Source organism: Carassius carassius, chromosome 4 (assembly GCF_963082965.1).
Source record: "Carassius carassius chromosome 4, fCarCar2.1, whole genome shotgun sequence".
NCBI classification, from domain to species: domain Eukaryota; kingdom Metazoa; phylum Chordata; class Actinopteri; order Cypriniformes; family Cyprinidae; genus Carassius; species Carassius carassius.
Window position 1 is genome coordinate 17113789 of NC_081758.1, and position 19813 is coordinate 17133601.

General features: G+C 36.2%; 1 pseudogene; it reads right to left on the reverse strand.

Moving 5' to 3' along the window:
- Positions 1-9480, reverse strand: part of LOC132134691 (DNA mismatch repair protein Msh3-like) — a 29708-nt pseudogene extending 20228 nt beyond the window's left edge.
- Between the last annotated feature and the right edge of the window lie 10333 nt (positions 9481-19813).

The window sequence follows — 19813 nt, forward strand, 5'->3', positions numbered from 1 at the left end:
CTACACAGAAAAAATAAATTCATACAGGTTTGAAGAAACATTATGTAAATGATTATTCTGGGTCAACCAATCCCTTAAGAAATGATAACAGTTGTTAATAAAAATAAAAATAAATCATTGGGGACATACTGATCCTGATCTCCCATCAGGGAGGTGATGACCGGATGCTTGCCTGCCATGATCAAAATCTGACTTTTCTCCTCAAGAACCTCAGGCCTATGCTCAGGACATGCAAAAAATATGCATTTAAGAAAGAATTTGCCAACATAAAGTTTTGCAAGCACGTTTTGGCATGACACTTTACATATAAGAGATGAAATTTATGGTATCAGCTCAACACACTTTTGAAAAGTCCAGAGGGAGAGGATAAGCTCTGGTGCTCTGCAGAACAGGAGGGAGGGAGAGGCGGTAAGGAGCAGAGGGGGAGTAGTTGGCGGAAACCTCTGCTTTCAAAGTCAAATCCACTCCCCCACACAGACTGTCAGAGGGATATGGAGTGGGCTCTATACTGCATGGGGGTGGGATTCATCCTACTATTGGATTCAATTCGGGCCAGGAAGAGACGGAGATGTGGGGGCCAGGGTCCCCTTACTCTCGTTCATCTACGAGAGCTTATGTAAGATGCTTTATGTGCATCTCGCCAAACACAAAAGAGAAATATACAGAAAATCTGAAAATAATTATTTAATTACACTTATGTGCCAAATAAAGCTTTAAAACTGGGAAAAGTCCCCACAATTACTTCATGCATCTTTTAAATGTACAAAAAGAATAGACGACTAAAGTCAGGCCTTGGAAATGAAGCTTAGTATATTTAATTAGATGAACTAGGCAATTTATGAGAGAATGTGCATGCTTGTGCATATGATTAGGTTTGAAATATGAGATATGACAGGACGTCAGCTGAGAATACGGGAATAAAAAGCCAACTTCATTACCACACCTGCAGTAATTATTTTCTTTAGAAGCCTGGGCCAATGAAAAGAGGTAGTCCATGGTTGCTAGGTGACACACTGCTTTCCACAGGATGTAGTAATGGTCCCCAAATAGATTACACATGGCACAAAAAAAAGAAAAAAAGACAAGGCTATTGAGAAAGAGAGAAAGAGTGCTGCCGGGTCTGAAAGTGACAGGATAAAACGCACATTTTGTATGATTGAATTAGCACAGCAGATTCCTGTTTTTTTTTAACTCCATACTAAAACAAAATGCTGAAAGCATCTCAATCAATCAACAGGCCTGCAATTGATTTTTGCAAAAATGATTTTTGTCATATTTCAAAGCATACTGAAGGAAACTGATCCACTCGTGATTGCAGTCAATAATCAGCTTCTCTCACAGGCGACAAAGTTTCTCCAAAATGAATGGAGTGTGACAGCGGCCCACAACCTTAGTTCTGGGGATGAAAAGTACACATTTAAATGCTAAAATTGGTTTGTATCCAACTTATTTTTTTACGCAGAACAGAAGCAAGCTTTTTGAATTCATTAGCCTATATGGGTAAATAACTAGAAGAAAAACAAAGCATAGTCAACAGTAAAACTTATTGCACTACAAACTAGTGTGTTCATGATTATGATAATAAAGTGTTCATGTAGCTCAATTGGTAGAGAATTGCAAGGTTGGGGGTTCGATTCCCCGGGAACACATGATAGGTAAAAATTCTGAAAAAATCCTGAATTCACTGTAAGTCGCTTTGGATAAAAGTGTCTGCTAAATGCATTAATTTAATTTTAATTTAATAATAAATACCAATTATCAAATACCAATTTGCAATATCAACTTTTGCTAGAAGCTCTCTTAAGATGTACTACAAAGGTTTTTTCAGGAAGAAAGTGTCAAATTTGTCAACAATGGTGCCCATCTGTTTATTTTGACCCATCTGGCGGGACTATAGATGACATACTGTTCTTAACTTCAATGAAAAACTGTGCAAGAAAAGATCAATTACAAGATCATTCACCCAAAACTGAAAATTCTGTCATTTTACTTACCCTTCATGTTGTTTCCAAATTGTATCACTTACTTTCTTGTGTGAAACATAACAGCAGATATTTCGAGAAATGCCTCCGTTTTTTGTTTTTTCAATAATTTACGTCAAACCTTTTTCTAATTATCTTCATTTGTTTTCCACAAAAGAAATAAAATTCCTACATGAGTTGAGAATGAGTAAATGATGACCGAATTTTCATGTCTGGGTGGAGTATAAAGTCTCCCATATTCTTATTGTCTCGTTTGATCATCTTGCTAGCGATGGCTAATGTAGTTAGGTGTTTTAGACACAAGCACTCTGTTGATCTGGCATGATTGAGCTCTAATCTGACTGGTGAATGGCTGTAGGCAACCATTAGGTGTACACTGGTAAAATATATAGACATTTCTTTATTTTATGTCCAGAATTGCTGTGCTATTATTTTAGAGATTTCCCCCCACACTAGTCTATTATTATGGTATCAACTCCTATAAATGTCATATACAAACCTTACAAAATGACATGTAAAAATGTTGGCACGTAATTTTCCGTGTCAGTCATACTGTCTCTTCTTGTGGTTCTCGTGGTAATTGGACCAGCCTTTATCCTGATAGTTAAAGGATCCTATTATGCTTTTTCAAATTTAGTTAGTCTGTAATGTTGCAGTTTGAGCATAAAAAAAAGATCTGCAAAGTTACAAAAAAGCTACTCTAAAGGAGATATTTTATTTAACAGAAATCGCTTTTCAAAAACTACAACAAACGACTCGTTTGGACTATAACGCATATTTTCGGGGATTTGTGATATCACAAATATCGATGAATGAGACGAGACCTGGTTGAGCTGCACTAGAGAAGGCAATGAGTGTTATCACTATGTCGGAGACACCCTATTTTTCCCTGCTCTTCAAAACACAGTGAAGGTTTAGAAAACAATCAGTGCTAAAAATGTGGGTGGCCATTTAAATGCATTCAAAGTTGTGTAAGTACAGAACAAATCATTTTTGCAGATTAGTTTCAATGAATGGTGTGTTTGGGCTGGAAAGTTACAAGTTAATATGAAAGCTGTAATGCTTATTCAAAATATTACATTTCATATATATATATATATATATATATATATATATATATATATATATATATATATATATATATATATATATATATATTAAATGCTTAGATACTGAGGAATACTGGTTTTCCGGGTCAATATTAAGTTTCATTCTGGATATTCAATGATTTTTTTTTTTAAATCTAACAACAACTAAGTTTTAGCTCAAAACTACAGTACATATAAACCTTTATCACTGGATTTTTTTTTGTTTTAGAAATTCAAAATTTTGTTTTAGATGAATGTCCGTTTACAAAAATGAACTACAATGAGATGACAGAAACAGGCAGGTGAGAGGAGGTTAATGAGGGCCTTCTGTCTCTGCAAAACAATAATCATTCCCATTCCTGTTCCCACTCGTCGTTATGCTAATAGAGCCATTCAACAGAAACACGCATTAAGCACCTTCCCTTCAACCTCTTGCCTGATTCCAGAACCAAATGGAAAGAAAAAAGCAGGGAAAATATAGAACTTTCCATCAGCTTAAATATATTCTGGTCTTGAGAGGTTTTTATTTTATTTCAGACACTTTTAGTGTCACCATGGCCACTATGGTCTAAAATATATTGTTGTTCAATCTAATTCAAACTAATTTTGAATTGCATATGGAGATGGGTGGATTCTTGATGGCATTACTTTTTTTGTAGTGCTGGGGTTTGAAAAATAGTATAAACAGAAGCAAGCACAGCAGTAAGGATTGTAGGAATTAGTCAGCAGATGCTATGTACACAAACCAGATAAACTATTGAAACAAAAGAAGGCCTGTATCACACTGCACGTGTGAAGCAGTATCAAACTATCAGCAGATCGCATTGTGTTTTCCCGCTGTATAATGCAGCTGTGACACAATACAGAAAATAAAGACATTTCTGGGTTACTACAGAAACATTTTCTTTTAATAATATGATTTACAAAATGGATATTATACTTGACAGGTGTGTTTTTAATGAGAATGGGCAGTTTACGTCATTGCTTCAATTTACTTCATAAAAGCATAGATTTTGGGCATGAATTTTTTGTGTAGCTGCACTGGGTTGTACATTATAATTAACTCAAATGATATATAGGGAATTTTAATAATTAATCAGGAATATGACTAATATATATATATATCTCATATGACAGTTATATTAAAATTATTGAAGATGAAAAATAGGTCAATTGTATATATCAATAACTCATTACAGGGCACTGTAATTTACTCATTAATATGTCAATATTCCATTCTTCATATCAATTATAGTGATATCTCTTACTGTAAATTACCGCAAATCAAACAGTGGTTTGTCCAGCAAACGGCCGTAAGATTAACTTATCAACTTTCAATAAAGTTATCACTTCTTATAATTCAAGGAAAAATATTCTCTGGCCATGAAACATTCTCCTATCCTTATGAAATTTCGGTTACTAAAAAGTAACGAGCTTGTAGCTAAGATCAGACATTTCATTGACTCGTGATGTGAGCGTTTCAGACAGAGGCAATCATGAATATACATTGGTTTTTAATAATTGAACTAATAATACATCAAACTACAAATCACACAGAGTAAATATGCGTACGACAATACAGACAGTAAACTTTGTACAAGACATAACGGAATCCAAATGAGGGAGAGAGAGGGAGAGAATGAGTTAGAGAGGATGAATGAGAGAATAGGCGTGATCACAGAATTACGCGCTCAGTTATGCAAACTCACAGACAGTAACCCTTGAAAGACAACAACGAATCAAATCACCTTGAAAAGGTAATAGACAAACTTTAAGCAGCATTTAAATCTCCATAGAGAATGGTACTTTTATGTGGTCTTTTTATGACTCGCCAGACCAGTGTGCGTGTGAGCGTGGTCCTTTGTAGCTAGGCGTGTTCTTTCGTGTCTTCCGGGGCTGCTGCGGAATCGCGCGATATTTGAAAGGTCCAACAAACGTAATGATTCCAGAATTCGTCTTCCTCATGTAGAGAGGAACTTAGTAAGTAAAAGAAATGAAAACAACGGAGATGAAAGCTCCCGAGGGAGCCATGAGAACAGGCTGTTCTCTCAGCCGCCGTGCTGAGATCAACGGCAATAGAAGAGCGGACCAAGAGCGCGAAGAAGAGCAAGAAGACGAGAGAGCAAGACCGGGAGGAACTTCCTGGGTCAGTTCTTATGGCTTGACTGGTTCACACGATCTGAAGCGGGAAAAACGTTCCTTTGTCTCTGGGGAACCACCCACTCTAATAAGTTATGGCTTATCAGATTTCAGCAGTGACATTCTAGCAAGTTCGTAATTCCAGATTAATACATTTTACACACCTTTCCTATAGGTGGATAGTTTGGTCACAACATGACGATTCCACAGACACCAAAAATGACATATATAACTGATAGAAACACGACGTTACATTCATATGCAGAATTACACACATTTAAATTTTGATTAAAGCACGATAAAATTGTAGATACTCCAATTTTTGATTATGGAAAACACCTAATGCACCAAAAAGCAATACTCAATACATTTAGAATACATTGAGAAAAGGTACCAGTTTAGAATACATTGAGAAAAGGTACCAGTGATCTGGCTTTGCTGTTCTGTCAGTTAGGTCATAAAGTTTTACGACCTGGTCAGGGGGGTAGGTTTACAGAATCATGACTCTTTGTGAGAACATTCATTCCAAAAACATTTCCCATTTACAAGTCAGCAGTTTATAATCCTCGCATAACAGGATTAACCACTTTATGCAACACACAAACCTATTCAAAATAAATATTTTTAAGGACTTACATAAAGAGCGTAAAGAAAAGTTTGTTTGTGTGTGTGTGCTTATGTGTGTGTGTTGTGGAATGTGTTTCGTTTCTCCTTTGAGGCTGCTCACGTGACTGTGGAATTTCTGTCCAGAGTGTCGTAAATAATTTAAATCCAGCCAGGCTGGCGCCAGGCATTTAGTTTAGAGAGAGTTGGGTTTATATTCCTGAATTAAAAATCTACAAGCTTTGGGTTTGCATTGTTTTAGATTCAACGAACCGTGATTCATTAGTTCAGAACCAATAAATCGATGAACTGCATATCCGTTACATGTGCATGTCTTGTTTTTAATCAGTTACTACTGTAAGTAAATATAATTTTAAACCAATATCTTGTATCTATTAAGAAGTGGCTTTAATTATGTACACTACAGTTCAAGAGAAACAATGCTGCATTTATTTGATCAATCATACAGTAAAAAACATGAAATATTACAATTATGATTTAAACGGTTTTCTATTTTAAAATATTGTAACATGCCATTTGTTCCTGTGTTGAATTTTCAGGAGTAATTACTCCAGTCTTCAGTGTCACATGATCTTTCAGAAATCATTTTAATGTGCTGATTTGAAGCTCAGGAAACATTTCTTATTACAAGTATTATGCATGTTGACAACAACTTAATATTTTTGTGGGAAAATTCTGTGATGTCCATTTCAAAAATCTTTGATGAACAAATTTCAAAAGAACTGCATTTATTTGAAATGGATATCATTTGTAACATGTTATATTGCCTTATCTGTCAGTTTTGATCATTTTAATGCATTTTTGCTGAATAAAAATAATAATTTATTTTGAAAACCAAATGACTCCAAACTTTTGAATTTTTTAGGCTGACCCATTTATGAGGTTGGTAAAGACAGTTTAAGATGATTTCCTGATCTAACTGCATCACCCAATCCTTCCACAGACAACACTCCAGCATTTTCATGGAAATTCACATTCACTGGCATGATAGGCTCAATTCAAAAATTCTTTGTTAAGAAGTTTGGCAGGAAAATATGTGGATTTAAGATTAAGATTGTTATATGGAAACAAATATTTATATATTTATTTATTCTCCACAAACATAATTGAATACTTTGCAAGCATGTATTACATTACACACAACCTTTAAAAGGCGTATAAATACGGCATCTGTTTTACAGTGTCTGGCCAGTTTAATTTTGGGGAGAGAAAACATAAATACTGAATTTGAGTAATAACAAAAAAAAATAAATCTCAGATTAAAAACTTGCATTTTACAACATGTTATCAATTTTATATACAGTAGTTTTCCTATAATCTATGGGTTTTTTTTTTTTTTAGCCAGAACAGAAATTTAAAATTTAATCCCGCCAGTAGTTGAAAAGAGGGGTGCAAAGTTCCTCTCTTTTCAAAATATTCTAGGACTTGGATTAACCTAGGCTCGGAGTTCAGAGCTCAATATTATTTGTAGTGTACTGAAGATCTGGGCATGCCACTTCTCTTCAGCACTGGAAACACTCTGCATCTTCCATACTAGCATTCAAATCACTGTGATACTGAATAATAACATTAAATAATGACTCACATCACAGACTTCAGCTGCTGGCTCACCCACTTTCTTAACAGTCTCTTCCCAAATGGAGTTTGAGTGTGATCCAGAACCCAGAGCAGACTGCCTTTTCCTGGACCTGTGGTCCGATGGCCATGAAAAGGAAGTCATCCAAACCAACAAACCAACATCCTAGATAAAAAATAAATTACCTGACGGTTAACAAAACACAAACGCCTCTATTATTATTCAGGCAAGCCTGTGACACAAGGCAGAGAAAATGGCATAATTGTACAGTATTATGCTGTAATATTAACATCCTAATCCTACATAAAAAGACAGATTTAAAGTGAAGCATAAAGCTACATTGCTTACAAATGATTTTATTTAAATGAAATGTTCACTGTTATTGATAATGTGTTTCCAAATAAGCAAAAAAGGTCTATTTTCTATTACCTTTAGTCCATGTCTGACAAAAACTGTCAAATGGATATTTTGTTCTCCAAACATGCCTTCCCTTGTAATTTGACTTATACTGACATTCAACTCTCTCTGTGTAAACATGCCACAGTGGCGCAGTGATGGAAAAAAAATAGCTGGACGTTGAAATATTATAGGTTCAAACCTCACAGGATACATGTCTTGTTTTTCTTCTTTTGCTGTAATGACTGCAGGAGGTGATCCAAAGAGCATCTTGAGCTTCAGTGGAAGAACATCTGATTTATTTTCCCCCACAATATAAATAAGCCTTCACAGAACATTTTTGGTGCCACTGATGCATATACTGTAGTCATAAAAGTAGACCCTCCCCTTAACAACATCCAATCACAAGTGATCTCTGAGCCGAAGAATCATTTTAGACACATTATAAATAGCAATGTTTAATGGCTGAGCACAAGTGATCAGATCGCCCAAGACAAATGCTAGTGCTAAGTGTAAACAGTACGGCTGTGTGTGTGTATTATTCAGTCATCCATGTTTTCCTCACTTTTACTGACCTGGTTGCACAGGATTTCCAGGTTCTTTGTGGTAGCAGCATTGAACTGCATATGGTCAAAGTCACTCGACAGCTGCTTGAACATCACAACACAACAATAAATACATCTTTACACATTTTCACATCTTTGAAATAGCAGCATCTTGTCAGACTAGCAACAATACACAGTGATGACAAACTGTTAGGTAGCAAGCCCCTATTTCAGCTAATGATGCATGTTAATTAAGGCCATTTCAGAAAGGTCAACGCCTCTTATTTTTCTATAAAGAACATGCTTGATCAGTCTATAATTGCAGGATGTTTCTGAACATTCACACATCAGGGGTGACACTCTGCTAGCCTCATAATTCAGAATTGGTTCTGTTACCCGCTGCTACGCTATACTTGGATAAACCAAGGTCCTTGTTAAGAACCATGAGGCTGATGGAAGTAGGTGTGAGATGTCTCCACTTTAGGTGAGAAGGAAAAATAACAAATTTGGAGTTTGTCTCCAAATAGGTTCACACTATGCCACGGATTCATTAATGTGCTTGAAGCACATGGCAATGAGAGAGAAAAGTGTAGGTGTAGCAGACACTGACTCATTCAGGAAATACACAGTGAACAGATAGTTAACACTCTGTTGAGTTTGCTATATTATTATTCAAATATTAATTATTTTTATTACCACACAAGCACTGTCAAAGCTCAAATTCAAATGAATAGAAACCAAAGTGAAAAACAGAAAAGTATTTACACAAAAATTTTAGTTGACATCTATACATTCATGTTTTTTCTTTTCAAACCTAGCATGAATGACCTCGACATGCCATAGATAAATGTACCTAGATCACTATTTTTGTCATTTTTGGAGCTGGACAGCACCAGTCCCCACTGTATGTAAATTAGCAGCCAGATAATTGTGCTAAACTGCTTAATCATTTTCCATTCCACCAAATAAAGAAAGTCATATGGGCTTGGAGCATCATGAGTGTGATAAATGGTGACAGAATTTTCATTTTTGGCTAAACTGTACCTGGAACAAATCTTCTCTAGCTTATTCTCAGTCAGATACTGGATCACAGGACAGAGACAGCAGATAATCGAGCTCTCCAGACCCATACAGAGGGAGTAAATTTTGAAAGAATTAAAAAAAAAAAAAAAAAAAAACCTTATACACTGTTATTTAATTGTACTGATTAATGTTTTGTGCTTTTAGCATCTGCAAAATGCTATTGGACAGACCGAGTCAGAGTCAGTCAGCAGTATCTGTTTCTGTATACACTACCATTCAAACGTTTCGGGTCAGTAAGATTTTTTAAAGAAATTAAAACTTATTAAAACTATATAATATATTATTAAAACTAATATTAGAATATTAGATTTCTATTTCAAATAAATGCTCTTCCTTTGAACTTTCTATTCATCAAATAATCCTGAAACAAAAATATTAAGCAGCACGACTGTTTTCAACATAATAAATGATTCTTGAGAACCAAATCAGCATATTAGAAGGATTTCTGAATGATTTGTAATGGCCGCTGAATATTTTGCCTTTCCATCAAGGAATAAATTGTAATAATATTTAGCAAATATTAATTGTAATTAATCATGCTGATTGCTGAGCATTAGAGACTTGTATATTTAAAAACAAATCCTTTAAACTGTAGTGTGTCACTGTCAAGATTTCTAGTCCTTATAACCTATAGGGTTATTACAATACCAATATTTGAGCAGTCGATATAAATCATGGAAATTCATAATTCCTTCTAAATACCGATTTTGGCAAAACAAACATTTTGACATAACAAAATCTAATGTTCCTGAAATCACTTAATAAAAAATAAAAACAAATATAAGAAATACTAATTAAAATAAAAGCATGTAGTCATAAAATATGTATATTTTTAATTAAGCAAATGTTGCTGACATGTTTCCTCAAGTAATTATTCAAGCAAACAGTCAGTAATAAAAAAAAATAGAAGCAGAACAAACAGAATAAAATAAAATAAATAAATAAATAATAATAATAATAAACACAACAGAAATAGAAACTGAGCAAACAATGCTTAGATTGTTTTTAGGTATCAAACAGCAGTTTCAAGTGTTATAATGCTATTAAATTCATCAAATGTGAAATAGAACTTTGTAAATCAATCAGATATAAACATGAACACAAATTCAATGCTTTGTAATTAGCCTGAAATTAATAAAAGTCACCTACACAATTTTTCCTCCTTCAGGTTTAACTTTGTGTTCATATTCGATTGTTCGTTTTTTCCACGAACACTGTAGAAAGACTGGACTGTTACATCGTTTTAGTTTTAAAATCGACTTGGTATTGAAGCACCAGTGCTTCTAACATCCCAGTTTCTAATAAACATGACAATTGTCAACATTTTTCAATGTAAGTGACATCAAGTCGCATTTGAGATACAAAGCAAGGAGCATCAGAGAAAACTTCATCAATGGTGAGGGAGTCTGTTGTGTGCAATTAATGGACCCTGAACAAGACAAAAAGGTGATTTAGTCTGTCTTGCCAGGAAAAGCCACCACCCTTTGTCCTACACATGCCTAGCTTAAAGGACAGCAGACATTGATCTTAAACCCGTCTGCCTTCAGGGAATGAATTTTCAGTTAAACACGCTGACCTCACATCAATTTGACCAGCCAATGATTCATCAAGATTGAAAGTCAGACATAAAAAAACACACAGGAGACAAGATAAAGTCATTTACCCTTTTCTTGTTTTCCAACAGCTGGATGGGGGTGTCTCTGTAGAAATCTTTAATTATTCTCACTGCGGTCAGGTATTCAAATATAGAGCTTTCTCATTTCTCAATATGAATTCGGTCATCTGCTTGGACACTGAAAGAGGAGACAAACAAAAGGTTTATATGGGATAATCGCACCAGGTAAAACTGGGAAAAACGAGAACTGTTCTTGCATATTTGTTAAATTTTGTATACTATATTATAATTCTGCAACAACAAAAGGTTTATCAATCTCGCATGGTAATAAAACAATCACTTTGGGTAAAAGTGTGATGAAAATATAATTGTATATTAAAAAGTGTTATATATTACTTGACTCAATGTGTAATGCAATTATTTATTGTCCTTATGGACACAAAAAACAATGTAAATAATCGTTTAAGATTAGATTATTAAATGTTTTTGAAAGAAGTCTCTAATGTGCACCATGGCTTAATTAAAATAATTTATTCCTGTGAAAGCAAAGCTGAATTTACAGCAGCCATCACTTGATCCTTCAAATATCATTTTAGTATGTTGATTTGCTGCTCTAGAAACGTTTCTACTTATTCTCATGAGTTTGAAAACAGCTGTGCTTGTTAAAACCCCTTACCAGTCACCCCCCTTTTTTGGCATGGAGACGGAAATGACATACCCAAAATAAAAAGGTTTCTGCTCATGAATCTTTCTGACTAGATACATAATAAACATTTTTTTACAAAGCTGACACTTCAAAGTTTACTGTTCAGGAATCAGAATCACTCAGACTGTTATGATAATAGATATATATAAGCTCAAACATAAAAACAAAAATAAAAATATTAAAAACATATTTTTTAAATGTATTTAAAAAATTGTTGATGTAAGATATGAGTTTAGAGATACAGTGTAGCTAAAGCCACAAGTCTTTCAAAACTTCATTAGAAATTTCATAATCCAATCTGTAAAACTGTGAATTTTATTAAATATTTTCTAAGGCCATGTCATGTGTGTTTTTAGAGAAGGCTAATCTGATTGATTTATGGCACTTGTCATCTCTGTAAGATCTCACATCTAAACACTCCTGTGCTCTCTGAATGTGTGTTGGCTTTGAAAAACTCCCCGTTTCATGGTTCTATTGTTCTCACCAAACGAGTCTTTCACACCTCCGCCAGGTATGACACATTTTCCGCATTATTCTTTTATCATTATTCTTTCGTTTTTATTCCACCTTTATGGAATTTCAATGTTTACAAAGCAACAAAGCAGCGATCTCACTTCAGTCTCTGTATGCATTTATCCCTTATTTATCTAAAGTCTTACTATAAAAACACAACAAAACATTTTCTTACGACCTTACGTGAATTATTGTGACAGAAATGCATTATGAAGAAGAAATGCACCTGCTATTAGTAGCATTAGAGCTAACGTTAGCATCAAGCTACATCAGACAATTTATGAAATTATTCAATTCAATTCAATTCAAGTTTATTTGTATAGCGCTTTTTACAATACAAATCGTTACAAAGCAACTTTACAGAAAATTATGTTTCTACAATATTTAGTAGTAGCTAGTAGTTTGTGCACGTTTGACAGGATTTTAGAAAAATAAAAATAATAATAATAATAATACAAGACGTAGTCAGCTAGATGATGAACTATCAATATTATTAATTAATAGTAATTTATAGGATGCAGTTACACATGTAGCAATATTTGTTAGTTCTGTTTGTTGATTCAAGGTTAGCATCATCTGGGGTCCTCTGAGGGTCAGCATCATCTCTTCTCAGGTGTTCTGGATCCAGACTGGAGCTTGTGTAAATCCTAGTTACCACGGGATGTAAATCCCGTGGCAAAACATAGAAACAAAATAGAGACATCATTAGCATAGCTGCTGATCCAACAAAGTAAAATTAGTTTAACCCAAGCTAAAGAATAAAAATGCAGATGCAACTACACTCACAATTTAAGAGATACATTATTCGAATGCTTGGCGAAAGAGATGCGTTTTTAATCTAGATTTAAACAGAGAGAGTGTGTCTGAACCCCGAACATTATCAGGAAGGCTATTCCAGAGTTTGGGAGCCAAATGTGAAAAAGCTCTACCTCCTTTAGTGGACTTTGCTATCCTAGGAACTACCAAAAGTCCAGCGTTTTGTGACCTTAGGGTGCGTGATGGGTTGTAGCGTGGTAGAAGGCTAGTTAGGTACACAGGAGCTAAACCATTTAGGGCCTTATAGGTAAGTAATGATAATTTGTAACTGATACGGAACTTAATAGGTAGCCAGTGCAGAGACTGTAAAATTGGGGTAATATGATCATATTTTCTTGACCTGGTAAGGACTCTAGCTGCTGCATTTTGGACTACCTGTAGCTTGTTTATTGACGAAGCAGGACAACCACCTAGAAGTCCATTACAATAGTCCAGTCTAGAGGTCATGAAAGCATGAACTAGCTTTTCTGCATCAGAAACAGATAACATGTTTCGTAGCTTGGCAATGTTTCTAAGATGGAAGAATGCGGTTTTTGTAACATTGGAAATATGATTTTCAAAAGACAAATTGCTGTCCAATATAACACCCAGATTTCTGACTGTAGAGGAAGTAACAGTACATCCATCTAGTTGCAGATTGTAATCTACAAGATTCTGTGTGGTGTTTTTTGGTCCAATAATTAATATCTCTGTCTTATCCGAATTTAATTGGAGAAAATTATTTGTCATCCAATCTTTTACATTTTTAACACACTCTGTTAGCTTAGATAATTGGGAAGTTTCATCTGGTCTCGTTGAAATATATAGCTGAGTATCATCAGCATAACAGTGGAAGCTAATTCCGTATTTTCTAATAATATTACCAAGGGGCAACATGTATATTGAAAATAGAAGGGGACCTAGGACGGATCCTTGTGGCACTCCATATTTTACTGATGATAAATGAGATGACACCCCATTTAAGTAAACAAAATGGTAGCGATCGGACAGGTAGGATCTAAACCATCTTAGAGCCTGCCCTTGAATACCTGTATAGTTTTGTAATCGATCTATGAGTATGTCATGATCTATGGTGTCGAACGCAGCACTAAGATCAAGTAAGACTAGAAATGAGATGCAGCCTTGATCTGACGCAAGAAGCAGGTCATTTGTAATTTTAACAAGTGCAGTTTCTGTGCTATGGTGGGGCCTAAAACCTGACTGAAATTCTTCATACAGATCATTTTTATGCAGGAAGGTGCTCAATTGAGCAGACACAACTTTTTCTAAAATTTTAGACATAAATGGAAGATTTGAAATAGGCCTATAATTTGCCAGTACACTAGGATCTAGTTTTGGTTTCTTAATAAGAGGCTTGATAACCGCCAGCTTGAATGGTTTTGGGACGTGACCTAAAGATAACGACGAGTTAATGATATTGAGAAGCGGTTCTTCGGCTACAGGTAACAGCTCTTTTAGTAATTTAGTGGGTACAGGATCTAATAAACATGTTGTTGGTTTAGATACAGTGATAAGTTTATTTAGCTCTTCCTGTCCTATATTTGTAAAGCACTGCAGTTTATCTTTGGGTGCGATGGATGAAACTGAAGTGTTAGACGCTGTAGAATCTACATTTGCTATTGTATTTCTAATGTTATCTATTTTATCAGTGAAGAAATTCATAAAGTCATTACTATTTAACGTTGGTGGAATATTTGAATCAGGTGGCGTCTGGTAATTTGTTAATTTAGCCACTGTGCTAAATAAAAACCTTGGATTGTTTTGGTTATTTTCAATGAGTTTGTGGATATGCTCTGCCCTAGCAGTTTTTAGAGCCTGTCTATACCTGGACATACTGTTTTTCCATGCAGTTTTAAAAACTTCCAAGTTAGTTTTTCTCCATTTGCGTTCAAGACTACGAGTTACTTTCTTGAGAGAGTGAGTATTACTGTTATACCATGGCACAGTACGTTTTTCTCTAACCTTTTTCAATTTGATGGGGGCAACAGCTTCTAATGTATTAGAGAAAATAGTGCCCATGTTGTCAGTAATTTCGTCTAATTCATGTGTATTTTTGGGTACAAATAGCAGTTGAGATAGATCAGGCAGGTTATTTGCGAATCTGTCTTTGGTGGCTGGAACAATAGTTCTGCCCAGACGGTAACGCTGAGACATATAGTTAATATCAGTTATACGCAGCATGCACGATACAAGGAAATGGTCTGTAATATCATCACATTGGGGTACAATATCTATAGCAGTAAGATCGATTCCATGCGATATAATTAGATCTAGTGTATGATTAAAACGATGAGTGGGCCCGGTGACATTTTGCTTGACTCCAAAGGAGTTTATTAGGTCAGTAAACGCAAGTCCTAATGTATCATTTGCATTATCAACGTGAATATTAAAATCTCCCATGATTAGCGCCTTATCAACTGTAACTAGAAGGTCTGAGAGGAAATCTGCAAATTCTTTTAGGAATTCTGTATACGGCCCTGGTGGTCTATACACAGTAGCCAGAGCAAGAGATACATTAGACTTCTTTTGCATGTCTGACAGTGTAACATTTAGCAGAAGTATTTCAAAAGAGTTAAACCTGTATCCTGTTTTCTGGGTAACATTGAGAATATCACTATATATTGTTGCAACACCTCCTCCACGACCAGTCTGACTGGGCTCATGCTTATAACAGTAGTTTGGTGGAGTAGACTCATTTAGACCAAAATAATCATTTGGTTTTAGCCAGGTTTCAGTCAAGCAGAGTACATCAAAACTATTTTCTGTGATCATTTCATTTACAATAACTGCTTTGGGTGTGAGTGATCTAATATTTATGAGCCCAAACTTTAAAAAAAGTGTTTTTGTTCATTTACTTTACATTTTTCTGGTTTAATTACGATGAGATTTTTTCTAGATCCTACATTATATTTTGACCTCACTATTCGGGGAACAGACACAGTCTTAATAGTTTTTACAGCACAAGTACTTTTATCATTTAAGCGGGTGGAACAAAACTCATCATAATAGTTATTAGGGAATTGTCTTACTAGTCACATGGAGCGAAGTGTCCTGGAGATGTTGTCAGAGAGCAGCTCCGCTCCGATTCTGCTGGGGTGTAATCCATCAGCGCGAAACAGCCTAGGACGCTCCCAAAAAAGATTCCAGTTATTAACAAATAGCAGTTTCTGTTCTTTACACCATGACAACAGCCATTCATTTAAAGCAAAAAGTCTACTGAACCTTTCGTGTCCTCGTCGATACGTGGGCAGTGGTCCTGACACGACGATCGTCGCCGCGGGCGTCGTGCTGCGAACCGTCTCGATCAGGCTGCTGAAGTCCCTCTTCAGCGTCTCCGTCTGCCGCAGCGTGGTGTCGTTAACCCCGGCGTGAAGCACGACCGCTCTGGGGCTCTCGTCGACCTTCAGGATCGCGGGTATCTGCGCAGAAACATCGAGAACACGAGCACCAGGCAAACAATGAGTGTGCACTTTACCTTCGGCTAACGTAGCACTTACGTGTCGGACGATGGAGTCTCCGATGATCACAGCGTCGCGTCCTGTCTCGCGGAGGGGAGCGAAGCGGTTCCGGATGGAGATGTCGAAGGCAGGGGGGGGAGAAGTCGTCGCCCGGGACCCGGCTCGCGTCCTCCGCTGTGGATGCACCCAGGGTCCGTGGTGTCCCGGCGTCGCAGTGAAGGACATCTGGGAAGATCGCGTCCTGGGTGCACCGGGCCTGTGCAGAGAAACACACGGAGTAGACGTGGTGGGACTGTTAGCAGATCGCTGTATACTTACCCCGGACTTGTGAGCGTCAGCCCGGGATGATTCCAGCGCTGTTCTCCGCTCTCTCAGCTGGGCCTGCCTCACCTCCAGGTCGCGAATCTGCTTTCCCACGGCCTCGAGCTCGAGCTGCACAGAGTGGAGACATTCATCCGCCATTAAAGCAAGTAACAGTGAGTACAGCAGTGGTAATGTGTGTGAATAGAGTATTAGCAATGTTAGCGCAACCACGCCGCTGATGCTAACGGGCTAAAAGCTAATAGCGGACCCGGGAGATCAAAATAAAACTAGTGATAGCGAGGCGCTCTGATTGTTTTTGTTGTAGAATACAATAGAGGATATATTCACACGTTATATAAACGGAAACGATGATGTATAAAATTGATTTTTGGGTTAAAAATAGTCAATGAAAAGAATATAGTGACGGAGCTCAAACGCAGTACAGCCGCCAACAACAAACAGGAAGTACACTTTTACTCAAAACTCACTTTGAACCCCGATCGAGTGTTTGTAATAACATCCTTTTGCGATTACGGGTCGAATTTGGTCGTTTACTATTGTAAAAATATGCTATTTGCAGCCTTTTTCATCGCTGCACAAGTTAGCATTTCCGATGTACATTTTTTATATTTTTTTATAAAATGCCCCAGATCTCAAGAAAATCTCATATCAAGCTTTTCTATCTTAATCCCGGGTTTATTATTTGGATATTTCGTGTGTACAGAGGTGTTTCAGTTTTGTTGTGAGCAGATATGAACGAGGAAGTGTTCTCGAAACATGTGACACGATCTGACGCTGTCCGGTTTTGGGACTGTCAGATTGACAAGCTGAACGTCCAATCAGAGTCTGTCTGGGTCACAGCTCGAGTACACGGAAGCAAACACACAGAGACGGCATTGGGAGAGGCTATTTATCATCAGATCGCTTAAATCAGTGGAAAATGAATAGAAATGATCAATTTAATATATATTACAATAATGAGAATGTTAATGAGAACCACCTTAGGTACCAAAAAAATTAATAATAATAATTACAGTAATGAAAATTTGGATTGGGGGTGCTTAACTATCATGAAAGTTGTCACAATTAAAAAAAACTATACTGGCCAAAAAGGGTTTCTTTCTTTCTTTCATAATTAAAATTTTTCTCTTTTGATTTTAGGATGAGATATGAACTTGACGTGTTTGTGAAACTACTAATTAAGGTTACCTAACATTCTTGTTACATGACAGAAATCATTCATAGAAGCGATGAATTCAGTTCTGGCTGTTTTTTGTTTTTGTCTCATCCTGAAGTCTTCAATGGACTCTCTCAGTGTATATAAGGTGCATATTATCTAACGCACGGACGCGCTTCACCTTCAGTCCATTCACTTTTGCTTCCCCACCATTCAACATCACAGAGCTCTCAAGGACACAGCTTTTCTTTGTATCTCTGTGCTGTTGCTGGGGCAACCAATGAACATATGTGACCTATGCAAGTGTGCAGCCAGCTTTATCTTTCCTAGTGTAATCGACTTGCTGGAAAAAAACAAATAGTAATAATTCTTTTCAAACGGTATTGTGCCCGTTGGTGATGTTTTCCACAAATCACAACTATGCAAACACATTCATAAGAGAAAGATGCAAAAAACATCTTTGTAGGCAAAATAAATTGATCACATGGATATATATATATATATTCTCTCTTAAATAATTATGCTTAAATATCAGTGTAAAGCATAGCTGGCTCATAACATGTCCATGGCCTTTTTTTTAAATAATGAGATTTCTATATTTGCTTTAGAGAAGGAAATTTTGATCAACCTTTTGTCTTCACTTTAAATACTCCTGCATTGAGAAATGAATTTATCTAAATACAAACATTCCATATAGTCTCTCAACTAGTTACAGAATGCATTATTGGCATAAATCATGTTGACAACATATTGATCCATTAAAAACTGCTTCAAGGTAAATGTCACATCCTTCCTCAATTGGATATCATTGGAAATTTACCAAGATTGCAACATTTGCATGATCATGATAATTCAGTACAGTTCAGAACTTATATTATATTATTTGCATACAAGTATTTTGGTTGTATTTTAAACACTGTGTATTTCAATGTTTATTCTTGCCCCACAGGCTCCTACTGCTAGTACATTATTGTGAAATTTGTTTGCATTTGCAAATGGAGGAAAAAGGTTAAAAAAAAAGATGCTTTCAGTGGAATATGACTATAGCATTCAACCCAAAAGGTAACTAAGTTCTGGCCCTCACTGAAGTTCTTTCATTACCATCATTGGCTATCAAAGCCTAATAATGAAAACAGGAGGAAATTTTCCAAGTTATTTTAAGGAATAAAAAATAGATTCAATCCTGTGATGAAGCGTGATTGTGTTGTGTATAAAGAAATTAAAGTTGTTTGATCGGTACAGCAGAGGAGCATTTGGAATCCATTTCACGTAACCAGTACGCACTAGGAGAAATTGATGGCAATAGCACCTTCAACACACCACCTGCAATTCTCCTCAGGATCTCATTAACCCACAGCACAGCAACCACTCGGCAACAGTTGCTATGGGCCCTCCCGTACTATCACACCCCTGAGAACCAAAGCACACAGCACATGGTTGGCCGTGGAAACCTGCTGTACATTTAAAGCACCATGAACAAGAATGGACCGGAAAAATGGAGAACACATATGAAGAATGAAGAGATTTTAACAATGATGATAATAAGTTGGCACCCAAAATCAGTATTTCAGAAACAGGAAAATACAAAGGTTATATGAAGTGGCTGCACATTTGAAAACGCTTTCCATGGTGCCATTTGAATCCTATTTCCATATAAAAACAAACATAAACCATCGCTTTATAGAACAGAGGTTTCAGACCTGCACACACTCCATTTTAACATATCTTGAGATTAAGCTGTCTAACAACAGTGCCCTTCAAAGCTTATGTGTAGACGTAAATGCCAACGCAG